Raw genomic sequence first — 15,393 nt, 5'->3', positions numbered from 1 at the left:
GTCGGTTAGTGCAATGCGCCAAAAAGCAGACTACACATATGTACATATAAGCCATAAAACAGAGACAGAGCGCAAGAAAGAGTAGGAAAATCAGGGAAAGAAAGAGAAAGATGCGGGAAGAGAGAAGGAGACAGAAGAAGCAACTGCAGTTGCAACCCTTTTCCTACACGATGCAGCAATAATTCTCAAATAACAAATAAGAAAAAGCCAAAAAAAATGAAACCTTTTTAGTCGAAATGCAACTCTGCAAAAACAAAACTTTGGAAATGTGAGAGAAGAGGAAGAAGCAGGAGGAACAGGAGGAAAAGGAGGAAAATTTGAGTAAGAGGGGGTGAAACTGCCGCAGAGGGTTGGAAACTCCAAACTCCAAAGCTTGGGAAAACTTTTGCAGCTGACTTTGGCAATTTCCATTGCAGGCTACGTGCACGAGTGTAGATAAAAATATTTTAATTTATTTCACATTCGCCGACTGCAGTTGAGAGTGAGTGAGACGGGGCATAGAGTGAGTGAGTGAGTGAGAGAGGAGAGAAGGAGTAAGGGAGGCAGACTATCCACATCACCACCCCCTTTTTGCATACACACTGCACATTGGCTTTTTCAGCGAGAGGCTTTCCTTTGCTTTCAGCTTCACCTTCCCCTTTCCCATTCAACCATCCAACCTCACACATATGCTGAGTCGAGTCTGGGTTTTCCCATTTCCATTTCCTTTTTTGCCTGCATTTGTCGCATGCAGCTTTTCCCAACCCAACCCCACTCGTTTTTCATTTTATTTATCTTTGATAAAAGGTTTTAGTTTTCTGTCTGTGCGAGTTTGGGTATCCATCAATAGTTCGTTCAGACTAAAAGGTTTTTTTTTTTGATTCGACAACTCTGGCACACGTTTGGTATCTGTTGTACATATGTAAGGGAAATCTATAAGTTTTATAGGACTTTGATTGGATGAATGAACAAGGGTTGACCTCTTAGTTGCTTCAAATGCAAATGCAGTGCAATGCAATTATATTATATTTCTTATAATATATGGAAATATATATGGAAATGGATCTTAGATTTATTTATTATCGATCTTATTTTCAAGGTTAAGATTTCTTAAAATTGGAAATTGTATCTCAGTTTTAGGGCACTTTTCCAGTACTATCATGCATAATTTCAGGATTGAATACACAAATGTTTTGAATAAAAAGACCCCTTTTATATTCCGTATTTGGTAACTTTACCTCTTTTCCCAGAAGCAATTTTTATTCAAGTAAAAAATATATTTATACTTCAATTTCTCATCAAAATGAATATGCATTTCCATTTCCAATTCCATTAGTGGAATAAATCCCCTTTGGCAAACATAAAATGCGAATAGACTTTAGTTTTTTGGATAAAAATACAGACTGACATGTGGATTTTCCCATTTAGATTTTCATTCACGCTTCGTAGAATTTATTTTTTCACAGCATAGCAAACTGCAATTCGATCCCCCAAAGGCAACATACGAAATTCCCCCAATGCATTGATGATTTATTTATGCAGCAGAGCAAAAACACAAAGGGTAAAAATTGATTTCTGCATTCGGCCAAATTTATTGCTAAAAAATTTATTTATCAACAAAACTTTGGCGCAACTGACAAAGCAAACAAAGTGCACTCCAACTCTCCAACCCAAAAAATTTCCCCGGGGGTCCGAAAAGTATTAATGGAATATTGCCGAAAATTCTGCAGAAAAGCGCATGCAAACAAAAAACAGACACAGAAGCAAAAACATCCTATACACACACACTCGTTTGAATTGAGAAAAATCGGCAAACAAAAACTTTCAAAGAGGAAATACAACACCAAAAAATGGGAATTAAATTTTTGTTCCTTTTATTATTTTATGCTGCTGTTGCAGTTTGCTGATTGTTTATCTAACGAGTGGATGGGTAAAAAGTCGGGGGAACTGCAGTATTTTCTGCCACGCCCCAAAAACTAAAGGAAATGAAGTTTTGAGCCAACAGACACTCATACTAGAGTGGTTTGGAAAAGCGTTGGAAAATCGAAATTATATTAGAGCAGGAGTAAAAAAAACGGAAATGGACAAAAAGTGTGCATAGGCAGAGGTGGAATATACATACATCCATATATAAAGAGATGGACCCATTGAGATAAATTCACAGAGAGAAAGGCAGAGAAAGCAAGATTAATGAATGTCCAATGCCCATAGAAGCTAAAAAAAAAATTGAAAAAACAACAATAATCCAACTGCAGAATGCAAATGAAAATCCATTTGGAAATAGAAAAGCCAATGAACGATTGAAAACTTTTAGAAAAATCTAAGCAATAAAACTTAGAAGGAAATTTATGTATTAAGAAAAATGTTAAATTGAATCAAGGCTATCCCAAAAATATTTGATAATATTGAAATATATCAAACGTTTCTCATTAAATATTAAATACTAAAATCTACCATTTTTTTCAGGTGTATCAGCAAGTATCTTTAATTCTTTTCTAAATATAGTATTATAGTATTATTTAGTATATTATAATATTAACATTATTAATTATCATTAACTTTTAATTACTATAATCTACCAATTTTTTCAGGCATAGGTTGTTTAGATATCACAATAATTTTAAAGCAAGTATCTTTAATTTTTTTTCAGATTTGGTTGGATTTAAATATAGTATTATTTAGTATATTATAATATAAATCAGGTCTCTAAAATTCAAGCTACTGCCTTTCGCCTAACAGAATGCCAAGAGATTCCTCAACAAAAACCGGCATTTAAAACATTCTCTATAAACAATTTGCAAAAGTTTTCCCCGGCCAGCTCTTCATCACATGCACCGGCAGTTTTCCGACCCCAAAAAGAGGGTGGTTCGAAGTGGCTGCAGTGGTTCAAATTCAAAGTAGGGATCACCATGCGGGTGGTGCAAAAAGAAAAATCCCTACAAACAGAGGCTTCGGACTAGGGTCGTGTCTAAATTAAACTTCATCATCGTCACAATGCAAAACAAAAGGAAAATGGGTTTTGGGGGTTTGAGTTGGGGATCAGGTTGTGTTTTGGGTTTTCAGTTTGGTTTGGAATTTTTGTAAAAATTGCATTGCTTCTATCGCCCAACCACCCAACTATATATATATATAGGTAGTGCCTTCTCTTTCGCTTTTACGCTAGCGTGGACTGCAGAAATTGGCAGCAAAAATATAAAATGGGCATGGCGCAAAAAAAGAAATCAGAAATTATTGTAGATTGCAGAGGACCAGGACTTTTAGGACCTGGTACCCAAAGACTGACCAGCATGCAACCACCCAAAAAGTGGGTGGCTCTGAGGTCTGGGGGGTCTGGGCCACTTCCACTTCCATTGGATGGGGCAAAAAAGAGAGCAAGTGAAGTGCATAAATGGATTTTATAACGTTCCCAGAGCCTGGGCTAAAGTAAATTTATGCTTTTTAATGCAATTGCAGGGCGAGCAGACCGTAAGTGGGTGGTGATGGGTGGTGGTGCAAGAAGTTGGGCGGTGGGGTTTTTGGGTGGGTTTACTCAGCCCGTTCAGAGGCCATGCCATGCTCCACTGGTCCGGGCTAAAAGCATTCAACCAGCTCTTCGTTTCTGGCCACCCAGAAATAATAAAAACAGCAAGAAGAAAAAAAAAGAAAAGGAAAAAGAGTTGTATACCCCCCTTTTTCTGCAAAATGGTTGCAACGGTCGGATGTCGTCGACTACGTCGCCATCGGCCAGACAAAGTGACATTTGTCGTTAATTGCAAAATTTATGGTCAGGAATCCCAGAGAAGTGCGAGGAGCGGGGGGGGAGTGATGGTTGAGGAAAACCCTGGCAAATGGAAAATGCCTCAAGGGGGGCTGGACTTAAATGCAAAACAAATGCGACAGAGAAAAAAAGAATAAATGCGCCATAGAAATGGGAAATTTTTTATGCAATTATATCGTGGGAGGAACTTACGTTAAGCTTATACACGACGGCCTAATTAGTTCGAACAAAGCCAGTGCTTACCTGCAAAAAATTAAAAGAAAATGTTTAATATTTAAAGAATTTAGTTTAATAAATATATTTAAAACAGAATTCCCAACAGATTTATAAAAATGCTATTAAAAAGATACATTTCTTATGTTTTTGAAGTTAATTGTATGTGCAATGTGCAATTTTACTATACAAATCATCCCTAAAATACCTAAAGAATTAAAAAATATATATATTTATTCTTATTTTAAGATCATATCTAAATTTAAGATACTAAAGCCGTTATATTTTGTATTAGAGATATATGTTCTGCACATTTTAAATGGCTTTCTAGATATACTATTAAACTCATAGAACTTCAGATCTACCCTCCATTTCTGTCCTATATTTTTTCACTAATCCCTTTTTTAGGATGAATCACTTTGTATTTTCTACTTCCAATCAAGGAAAATACTAAAAAAAAGTGCAATTCTAATATACTCTTTAGATACTAAAGCCGTTATATTTTTTATTAGAGATTTATCTTCTGCAAATTTTAAATGGCTTTCAAGATATACTATTAAACTCATGCAACTTCAGATCTACCCTCCATTTCTATCCTATATTTTTTTACTAATCCCTGTTTAAGGATGAATCACTTTGTATTTTCTACTTCCAATCAAGGAAAATACTAAAAAAAAAAGTGCAACTCTACTAAGACCGCCCACGGCAACTGTTTTTTATATACACTTCTAATGAACTTGGTATATCCGACCAGTGAAAAAGAGGTGAAAATAGAAGGAAACAAAAAGCGTTGCCCTGGCTGCATTTTGCCTTAATTAGTGTGGGTAACTAGGTGGCCCGTCGGTTGTGATGGCCCCAACACCTCGGCCTTAACCCCTTACTGCCCCCTCACCTATTTTCGGGGCTGTCTATCAGCCGTGCAGCCATGTGTGCAGTTAACCCTTTTTGGGCCCATCCACTGACATCGAGTGCACTTCAAAGTAGCAATTCAATTTCATGGTTGCGCCCCCTTCCTTACGACTCACAAAAAAGTCAAACAAAAAAATCTACTCTTTTTCGTGGCTTCTTCCTTTGTAAATCACGTCCATAAAATTGTTGCACTCCAGTTGGTGCATTTTAATTAGACCTACGAAAAAAATAATGAAAGGAAGATACTCCCCACTGCAGGCGGTCGGTTTTAAATGTGCTTTATCAGAGGTCATCGCAATGTAAATGAAACACCTTGCCCAAGAGTCGAGGGAACCAGAATCACCCACGCATAACGAAAAATAGAGAGACCCCAAAAAGTCTGAGAAAATCCATAAATTAAGCTCGGCAAACACCATCATCATCGGATGGGCAAGTGCAAGACTTGCGTAAATGCATTGTTACATTGTTAAAAGAGATTTTTGTGGGAGGGCGGGCCTACATATATCCCAAAAGTGTGACTTGCAACCACATAATACCCATACCTACATATATCATGTATGATTCAACGAAGCGTATAGCAAACGACAATGTTATAATCCTAACATTCATAGCTCTATTTTTTGGGGTGGAATTCCTGCTTGACTGCACTTTATAGAGCAAGCGAGGGATTGCAATGTTGCATCCCAATATTTTTGGAACAGAAGATTGACTTTACTAACTGAAATTTTGATGTTCTTATTGGTTAATGTATGAAGTTTCAAGTTTCTGGTTGGTTTGTTGCTTAATTAATATAAGTAAATTATTTTTTTTTATATTAGATCCATGTAATTGAAAATTTTTTTTACCATTTTCGGTAGAACTTCAAAAACATTTGTTTCCCCAAGTAGCACTCTTAACTTCCTCTGATTACACCCTTTTGGAAATTACCGACAAACTGCGTTACCTCCCACTTGACAACAAATTACCCGGCCCTCCGCTGATTATTTTCCCATGGAGCCAAGTGCATCATCCAACCATCCAAAGTTCTGCATGTCAAACGAACCAGAAACACCCAAAGAAGCAACAATAAAAAAAACACAAAAAACGACAAAAAATCAAAAAAAAAATTTACCACAGGGAGGAAGAAAGAACGCCCTCGAAGGGCTCTAACGGTAAATGCTGCATATGTGTTCATCTCCCCCTCTCTCTCTATCTTTCATTTTGGTAACCCTTTTTTTTGCTTTCTTTGTTTCTTCTTCCACTTGAGTTCGCTTTGTTTTAACGGAAGCTGGCGCTGTTGTTGTTTTTATGCTTTTTAATTTCCTTAACCATTTTTCTTTTGTGCTTTTTGTTCCACTTCTCGCTTTTTTCTACCGCCGAGTGCACTCTTCAAGATTCTTTGGAGAAAGAGAGAGAGATGGGTAGTAGGAAAGGGGTATAATCCGGAGGAAAACGCAGAGGAAGTGGAAGCATCGAAGGTGGAAACGCATCAAAAGCAATGTCCCTTGTGGGGAGAAAATGTCAAGTTGGTAAAAAAAAACCCATAACAACAAATAAACAAACATCTCGTGTGGCAAAGAAGTAACAGATTTTCCAGATTGCGGCAATTTAAGGGAATTATGTATGGTTGCATGTGTCTTTGAGTGTTTCTTTCGAGTGTTTGCGTGTATTATACTTGACATAATTAGCTGTTATTAAAAAGAAATCGGGGAGACCGAAGGTTCTCCAATTAAATAATCATTTATGTTCCGTTGATTCGGTTCTTCTGCATTGGGATAGGGTTAGGGTTAGAGGGAGATACAAAATATGTCACTATTGCATTTCAATGAAACTTGAAATGGCTAGATCTGATTTCCTATTTCTGAAAGAGGAAGTATTTAACTTTGGATTAAGCTAAAATCCATTTGGGATGTTGGTTATTTATAGCTTGTTGGAAAACTGTGGACTATTTCCAATGTTATTCATCAATATTTTTTTGTTTCCAATTTTTTACAACTCTTGGAAGAATATTCCGTTTTGATCAAATCATTTACAAAACTGATAACCTCAACAAAAACATGGTTGTATAACTATATTGATGGCACTATACCAAATTTCAATAGTAATACTCCATAAAGAATACAATTCTAACTAATTATTTATACGATCCCCAATCTATCTGTATCTTGAACTGATCATCGCATTGAAAAGCTTCTGCCTTGAAATGCGTGGCGCCTAGAAAAAAGCTTAAAAAAGTGCGTGCCAAAAGCCCCAAAACTATGCCCATCTCCCTCTCACCCATAGGCCTAGGAACTATAGGGTTTTTTGTTGCTATAGCTAAAACCATTTTTAGACTTCCTAGTTTTGTTGTTGGATTTGCAGTAAGAGCTTTTTTGATTTCATGGTGTTTTTCGGTTTTTGGACTGTCTGGCATAGTATAGTCTGATATTTATTGCTCGTGAATGTCATTTGTGAAGCGGGAAAAGCTCTACGAACTGCAAAAGTTTGGATGTATTGGGGCCTATTATTGTGTGCGTATACGCACATTTTTAATTATGTTGTGCCAGCTCAAGGTTTTTTCTATCGCTGCTGCCGTTTTATTTCGCTTTTTTTTCCTAGTTTTATTTTTGTTGCTGTGCAGGCTGTCCCTTACGCACTTTGAGCCAATTTAATTGTAGGCCACGCCATATTTTTTTTGCTTTTTCTTTTTTTTTTTTCTTTTTTTTTTGTATTTGGATGCGTTCGCCAAAGGGATAGAAAGAGATGGTTAGCAAGGGGGCAAAAGAGATGGAAATGGCACTCCTACATGGAATGACAAGTGTGTGTGTATGTATGAACATAGGCCTATGTGTTTATTTCTTTGTTTGCTATTGTACATAGTACAAACTTCCATTTGCCAGTGCTTTTTTTGTTGTATCTTTTTGTAAAAATTTGTTTTTTTATTTATTTGTTGCGCCCTTTGCTTGTTTCTGTGTGTGTGTGTGTGGCTTGCTTTTTGAGAATTATCAGCATTTGGTTCTGGATTGTGATGTAATGGCTTTGAAATTGACATTTTTTGTTTTTCGTCTGCAATTTTATTTCTTTTTTATGATTCAGTTTTTATATGGAATTTTTACTAGATCCAACAGATTATTTAAACTTCAGAAATTCTATTTACATATAATTTCTAAGAATCTGGGTTTCTTACTGTTTTTATAAATTCCAAGAAACATTCATGAAACACTTTGGTGTTTTTATGTTATATGTATATTTTTAGCTAAATATTTTAGATAAGATGAAATTTATAAAAAAATAGAACTGTAGACAAACTAAACTCATAGTAATCCTTACTTGCAATATTGCATTTTCAATCAAAATCCTCTAGCCCCTAAGATACATAAATACATAGATACATATGCAAATACATATACATATAAAACTACCACACACCCACTTAAAAAATGGCAATGAAACTTAACACATTCCAACTGTTCAATGCAGATAAAGCAAAGCTCAAAAAAAAAGATGGAACTAGAGAGAGAGAGAGAGAGAAATGCGTTTTCTATTTGTGCAAACTATTGCGGCGGCCATATTCACCCACACAGATACACACGCATACAATTGCAGATAACACCCACACAAAGGCGTTGCTTGCATGCAAAAGTTTCGTTTTTTATTGCGTGTGTGTGCGTGTGGCGAAGTGGAGCAAAAGGCAACTGGCAATTAGCAACTGGGGAATGGCCAGAAAAAACCTCACAAAACCAGCGAAAAACGGTAGAAAAAATACGAATCGAGTTTGCCAAACCCCAATAAACATTGCACATACAGCAGCGAGCAAAATATTAGTTTCACAACACTGGGCATTAGCATATTTTCGGGGTGACCTACACAAGGACTATACAACACTGGTTGCCAAATCATAATTAATTCATTCCTATCTTAGTTAGTATCTGTTGATTTTTAAAGTAATTATTAAAACATAATTTTATTTAGTTTTAAACTTATCCATTATTCCTAAATGTTTTTAACAAAGAAATATGTATGTAAATCAATCAAATTTTTTTCCCATCTTGGAAAGTAAGTAATGCAATTTTGAAACAATACTCTTTACAATACAGTCTCTATTACAAATGACAAGTGAATTAACAATTTGTAATACTTTTTCTTTGGTAAAAACAAGTTTATTAACCGCTATTGTAGTTCCCAGAAAAAAAGTATGCTTTCCCACTATCTCATTCCCTTTTCAGATAGGCCTATACTCTCTCTCTCTTTCTATCTCTTCCCCTTCATGAATAGTCAACATTGGCAACATTGAGTGACACTGAAGGGTTTCCAGACCGCCACGCCCCTTTAGACAGTTTACAGCCCTACCTTCTACCACACTTTGCAGCCAAGAAACACATATGTAGCTCACTCTTCTTGATAAGCCTAATTAGCAGTTCGTAAAAGCGATTATTTCATATGAATTTTTATGGTCAAGTCTCGTGCAAGTTTTTTTTTCAGTTTTTCTAAAGTTTTGTTAGTTTTTTGCAGTCCTTGGAAAGCAAGTGCGTGTCTTCAACTTAAGATTCATAAAAATTAATAAAAGTACTACTATAGTAGTTACTATAGTAAAGGACCAGATTAAAAAAAGATTTTGAGCTCAGCAATAGTAATTAGCTTATAATAAAATAGGATCTCTCTAAATTGAGGTCTGTAACTTAAAAATGTGATAGGCCGAACTGTTTTTATTGACACTTTCATTTTACTGATAGAGTATCCCATTCCCAATTTGGTTTTTGAATTATGTTTAACATATACGGATTACCTATACCTATCCTTAAATACTTTGTTTTTAATCATTTTTTTCATGAACCATGAACGATTTGTGTGGTTTAACTTGCATTTCTGCCTCCATAAAGCATACAAAATGCATTTTGAACATCTTAATTGACCGCCATCTCCCGTTTTTTCTGGAACCCCTCGAAAAACAACTGTTATAACAATCAGACAACTGACAATTTCTTGCAACGCGGTTGCTCTGTTTCGCTTTCTTGGTAATCGGTCGCATTAAAATTCAAGCAACTGCAGTGGCAAGTCATAAAATTTAAACTATTTGAGACACAGAGAACCGAAATGCGTTCGTCTTGGTTAAAATTTGAGGGGTTATTGCGGGGGGTTTAGAGCATATCATAGACACTTTGCGCAAGTGCCGACAACAACAGCAAATAAAAAAAAAAGAAAATAATGAAGTCGGTTGCATTGCGTCAGTTACAACACGGCTAAAAAGAAGAAGAAGAAAAGGGGAGAAGCCGCGCAGTCTGCTCCAAAGACAAGTTATTCTTAGAAAAAAACCTAACGATTGTGCAAATGCACGTGAGAAGGCAAAGAAAAGGGGAAAGAGCACTTCCGACAACGGAAAATGCAGCAGACGAAAACTAAAACAAAAAAGTTAAGACTAATGCTACACAGTTAAAAAAAATTATATTTACTAAAGAAATATTGAAATATAACATAACCCATTAATAATACTTCTATACAGTGTGTTCGATCTAAAGATTTAGTGTTTAAAAATATTTAAGGATTCATATTTTACAGAAGTTTTATTAAAAATTTTATTTATTTTAATTTTAATTTATTTTTAAAATATAAGTTTTTAATTTTCGTGAAGATCTTAAAAATGTTTATTATAAAAACCATTCTTTCATTTCATTTTCTTAAAGATTTTGTAAAGTATCTATCAGATACTTTTATATTTTTTTGCTTTTTACGAAAGTATCTACAACCGATATCTTTGATTCTTTTCAGGTTGTATGTAAAATATTTAAAATACATTAAATTGGTTAGATATATTAAATTGTTGGGTGTTGTTGTTCCTTGAAAATTAAAATTTGTCAATTTAAAAATTGTAGATACTTCAGATTCTAAGACAACTAAGCCCACAAGTTATTTCTTGGGTTCTTTGTAGATTCATAAAAGTATAACCATATAAAATAGAAGACGGAAAATATCTATAAAATATTGTTCTCCGTGTAGAAACTTAAGACAAAAAATAGAGAAAAAAACTGTTGTGCATTTAATTAAATGCGGAAGACCCCCAGAGCAACTTAAACTACAATTTCAAGCGCACGCAATGCCTGACCAAGTTCAACGAGTGCGAGTGAGAGGGGGCAATGGCGAGAGCGAGATGGAATGAGCGGTACAAAAAAGTACACAACGCACAAAATTTGGAACACGCTGCGTTTGCTAAGTAGGTCAAAGTGGCAGCGGCGCCGGCAGCGCAGTCAAAAAAAGTATCTACATATATATATTGCGTGCCAACTGCGACGCATTTTTTTTTTGTGTGCAGCGGCAAGAAGCAGAAATAATATATTTTTAATTTATGCACAACCCCAAAAAAAGTATCTACACCCCTTTTGATATGCCAGTGTGTTTGTATGTATGTATCTATACACATGTAGAAATGTCAAGTAAGCAACTTTTGCTTTTTTTCTCGCTATTAATATGCAACTCCAAGTTTTGAGTGTCATAAATCATACGCAAAGTGCGTAGACAATTATTTCTCTTGACCAAAAAAATGTTTTCCTTCTTTTTTGCATAAATTATAATTGTAATTAGAGGCGGAGTTTATTTTTTTCTCGAGCTGTAATTGTTTGCAAATGTTTGTGGACACTTTCTAAAACAACATTTTTCATATTTACGCACTTTTTCGTGCGTGGGGAAACTTTGAAGAGTCATTGAGAAAAATAACTAATGAAATTGACTACATATTAAACAAAATATGGGGAATTCGGAACATGGATTCAAAAGTCTACCAAAAAAGATTTCTAAAAAATGTTGTATTTCCTTTGTATCTTTTTATTAATTTAAAAATAAAAGATACTCATTTCAGAACACATTCAAACTTACCTTAATATTCAATTGCAAATTTTCGCATTAATCCAAATCCAGAATCTTCAGTTGTAAACCTTTTCACAAGTGGTAATTTTGAATTTATAAGTTTTTTTTGTATTATTTTATCTCACTTGCACTTTTTGCACTTCGTCCAAAACGTTTTAGTTTTTTTTATTTGATTTTCAGTTTTGTTGCTAATTATTTAGTATTTTACTCGATTTGTTTTTATCAAAAATTGTTTACCAAATATTCTCCGATATAATTTGTAAGCATAGATATATGTATAGGTATATATATATATATTTTATAAATACATGTATTACGATTACTTTTTGTTAAATATTTTTGCGTTGCTTTTTTATCGAAACGAAATTTTTATGCAAACTAACACACACGTTTTATCTGCTGTTGCTTTTACTGTAGTGATCACTGTAGTAGTTGCTATGGCTGCTGTTGTTGTTGTTGTTGTGTTGCTGTGTTTAGTATTGCGTATGTCCGAACCAATAATTTTGAAGAGTTTACCAATTTGGTGGCTTAAATTTTTGCTGTTTCTTGCGTTTGTTCTAAAAAGATTTCCCTCGGTTTTTCAACTGACTTTGGGCTGGTTTTTTTTTTGCTGACGGTTTTGGTTTTACTTTTGTTGATTTTTAAATTTACATTGATTTAGATTTTCATCTTAGTTGCAAAACATTTTCACGTGTGGACGTTTTGAGATAATTTAAAGTTGTTGTATATTATTTGATGTTGTTGTTGTACGCAGCTTTGCCAAAAATCGCTTTTTTGTTGATTTATTTTATTTTGAATTTGATTTAAGACCAAAAAGTTTTGTTGCCAATTTTTAAATTTTGCGTTGTTTTTCGAAAAAGTTTTTGTTTCAGTTCATTTTTAAATTGAGTTTTTTTAATTTCCCGAAATTATTTTCAATTTAATTGATATTTTTTATATTATTTAGATAGTTAAATGTTCAAAATTTGTTGCCTGACTCGCATTTTGTTGCCTTTGCCGGAATTGTTGTGGTCGTTGAATGTTTGTCTCGATGTTGCTAAAATTGGCTCGTTGAGACATTTTCACAGTGACATTTGGCTGCAAGTATAAAAGCAGGTGGAAAATCGTTATTAGAAAATGTGAGTGGCATTTGGAAGTGTGCGAAAGTAAAGAAAGTAAAAAATACTCGTGGATTTTTAGGCTATTTATTTCAAATTCTCCTTATAAAAAATAAAAAAGGCATACATTCTGACTTGATAAAAATACCAATTTGTCACAATTCTAAATAAATTTGCTTTACTTTGTAATTCAGTAAGAATTTCAAAGATTTCCCCTAAATGTTTATGCCCATGACATATTTTGTTTTCTTATCAGTGCGACTCGTTAAGTGAATTGGGATAAATGGTTTTATTATCGCAACATATATTTCATTTTCTCGTTTTCGGATTTTAATTCCCACTTGGCTTCTGGCAAATGTCTTTTATGTCACAGGCTACCCAAAAACACTTTATTTGGCGTTGGGAATTGGGTATTTTGGGACATGGGGGAAGTGCGTGCACAAGCCGGTGAAGAAACATTGATATTTGAAGATAAGGTCTTTATTTCTAATATTTGGGGATTTTCTGTTTTGTGTTTGAGATTTTAATTGCAACGATTTATTTATTTTTCATTATATTTTTAAAACAGTTTTCACACTTTTATAGAGATTTTAGGAGTTTTCCAACACTTGCATGGATAGTTTATAGTTCCTCAACACATTTTCCAGGACAAGTGCCTTGGGGATTAATTGCATTTTTCCTTTTTCCTTGCACTTCTTGCACTTTCCTCCATTCTCCCTTAATTGCTCTGTCTCTTTTGCACACTGGCACACATACACACACACACACATAAACACACAGTGCAAAAAAGGGGTTCAGTTCACTGGGATTGCGCCGTGTTTATTTTCAGGGGGAGGCGGAAAACGGGGAGGGTTGTTTATTGTTCGATGTTCTCCTTGTTGTTTTTGTTGTTGCTATTGCTTTTGCTTATATTTTTTCTATTGTTGTTGCTTGATTAAAAATGCAGACGTTTTCGTTATGCATAAAAGTTTTTACTTCACTTTTTCTCAGTTTGCTTTTGATTTGTTTTTTTCGAAATTCGAGTTGCAAACTCACACACACACACCCTGAGTTCGAGAGTGTGTTTGAAAATCAAGTACACACGCACAATTTTTAGAGTGTTGGTAGAAATATTGCAATATTTGATTAATTTTATTTATTTCACTCAAAATTACCTTCCAATCACTGGTCGAAAAATCGTTTTGCAACACTCACGACGCACTAACACACACACACACATGCACTTTGGACAGTTATTTTTTGTGCATTTGCTCGACGAAACACAAACAAAACGTAAATAATAATTAAAAAAGTTTTCAATGCCGCAAACTTTTTGCACTTTTCCGCCTTTTTTTCGCACTTCACCCGCTGCAGTTCTTCGAATATGAAAATATATTATTGAGAATTACTGTTTTTGTTTTTTTTTTTCGTTTTGTTTTCAAGCGGCTTCGTTTTCTTGTGGTTTTTCGTATTTAAATTGTTAAAAATTTAAGTTTTTTTTCTGTAGTTTCCTGGGCTGTTCTGTAATATCTGTAATTTATGCTGCACGAGAATGCGAATATGCGAATGCGAAATGCACACAAAACGCTGCTGCAAAACGCAAAACGAGCTGCGAGCACCACCGAAACCTAGGGCCGAATAGACGAGCGTTGTGTTCCAAAATTTCGTTTATGGCCTATCAGCCGGCGGGCAGCGACGCCGACTGCGGCAGCGGCTGCGGCAGAGAGTGTGGAGCCACCACCAATACATGCAAGCAGGGGCAAAAGCAAAGCAACAGTCGGCGAGCGAAAAGAGAGCGAGCGTAAAAACGCAGCAAAGCGCAGCTCTGCACAGTGGGGCAAAACGGTAGTGCCACTGTTGTTCTAATAAGAATATTACAAATGATATCTAACTACCCGTGTTGCTTTAAATAAATATTTAAATACTTGTGTAGAAAGAAAGCTTTAAGAAATACTTATTTAATATTAGTTTTAAATTTTTTTATAAAATTGCATCAAAAAATAATACGATTTTTTGAATTTACAAAAAAACTTCTTTTATATAAAGTCCTAAACTTATTAAAAGTGTTCTATTTCCTATATCAACAAATAAAAACCAACACAACTACAACACACAAAAACCTATTCGGTGAAATTAAAAGGGCCCAACCCATCAAATTGTCAATTTGACCAATGAAATAGTTATTCTCTCAAAAACAAATTCTCGCAAACAACATACTATTTAATGATAGATTTACTATTATATAGTAATTAAACAAACAAACAATAAAATACACTTTCGTATTTTGACAAGTTGTTAACTTTTTTTTATAGTTAAGTAACTATACGTATAAATAAGCTTAATTTCATTTTTTACGTTTCAGGCCCACTGTGCTGGCGTCGCAGTCGCAGTCGCTGGCAGCAGCGGACCAAACAAGTTTCGGCTGCGTGCTTTTGCTTTTTTGAATTGAATCTCGCGTTGCGAAGGAAGAAATGCGAGCGGAGACTTCGTGTTTTTTTTTGTTTTTCGATGCCGCTGAGAGTGCGCCCATTTTGCATTGGTTCGCCGTCGCCCCCGCCGCATAAAAGTGAGCTTGTGTGTGTGTGCTTTTGTTTTTGCTTTGCTTTGCCCCATTGCAAATGCAAACGTTTTGCAATGGTGTGG

General features: G+C 34.9%; 1 protein-coding gene across 1 annotated transcript in view; it reads right to left on the bottom strand.

The window, feature by feature from the left end:
- Positions 1-14,395, bottom strand: part of chinmo (Chronologically inappropriate morphogenesis) — a 51,254-nt gene extending 36,859 nt beyond the window's left edge. Inside the window, exons 1-2 of the mRNA XM_036815309.3 lie at positions 13,926-14,395; positions 11,684-12,751 (exon numbers count right to left, since the gene is read on the bottom strand). The gene's annotated coding sequence lies outside the window, so the exon portion shown is untranslated. The remainder of the gene's footprint in view (positions 1-11,683; positions 12,752-13,925) is intronic.
- Positions 14,396-15,393: the final 998 nt, after the last annotated feature.

Source organism: Drosophila suzukii, chromosome 2L, assembly GCF_043229965.1.
Source record: "Drosophila suzukii chromosome 2L, CBGP_Dsuzu_IsoJpt1.0, whole genome shotgun sequence".
Lineage (NCBI taxonomy): Eukaryota > Metazoa > Arthropoda > Insecta > Diptera > Drosophilidae > Drosophila > Drosophila suzukii.
The sequence above is the reverse complement of the archived record's forward strand: the minus strand, read 5'-3'. Positions and strand labels throughout refer to the sequence as shown.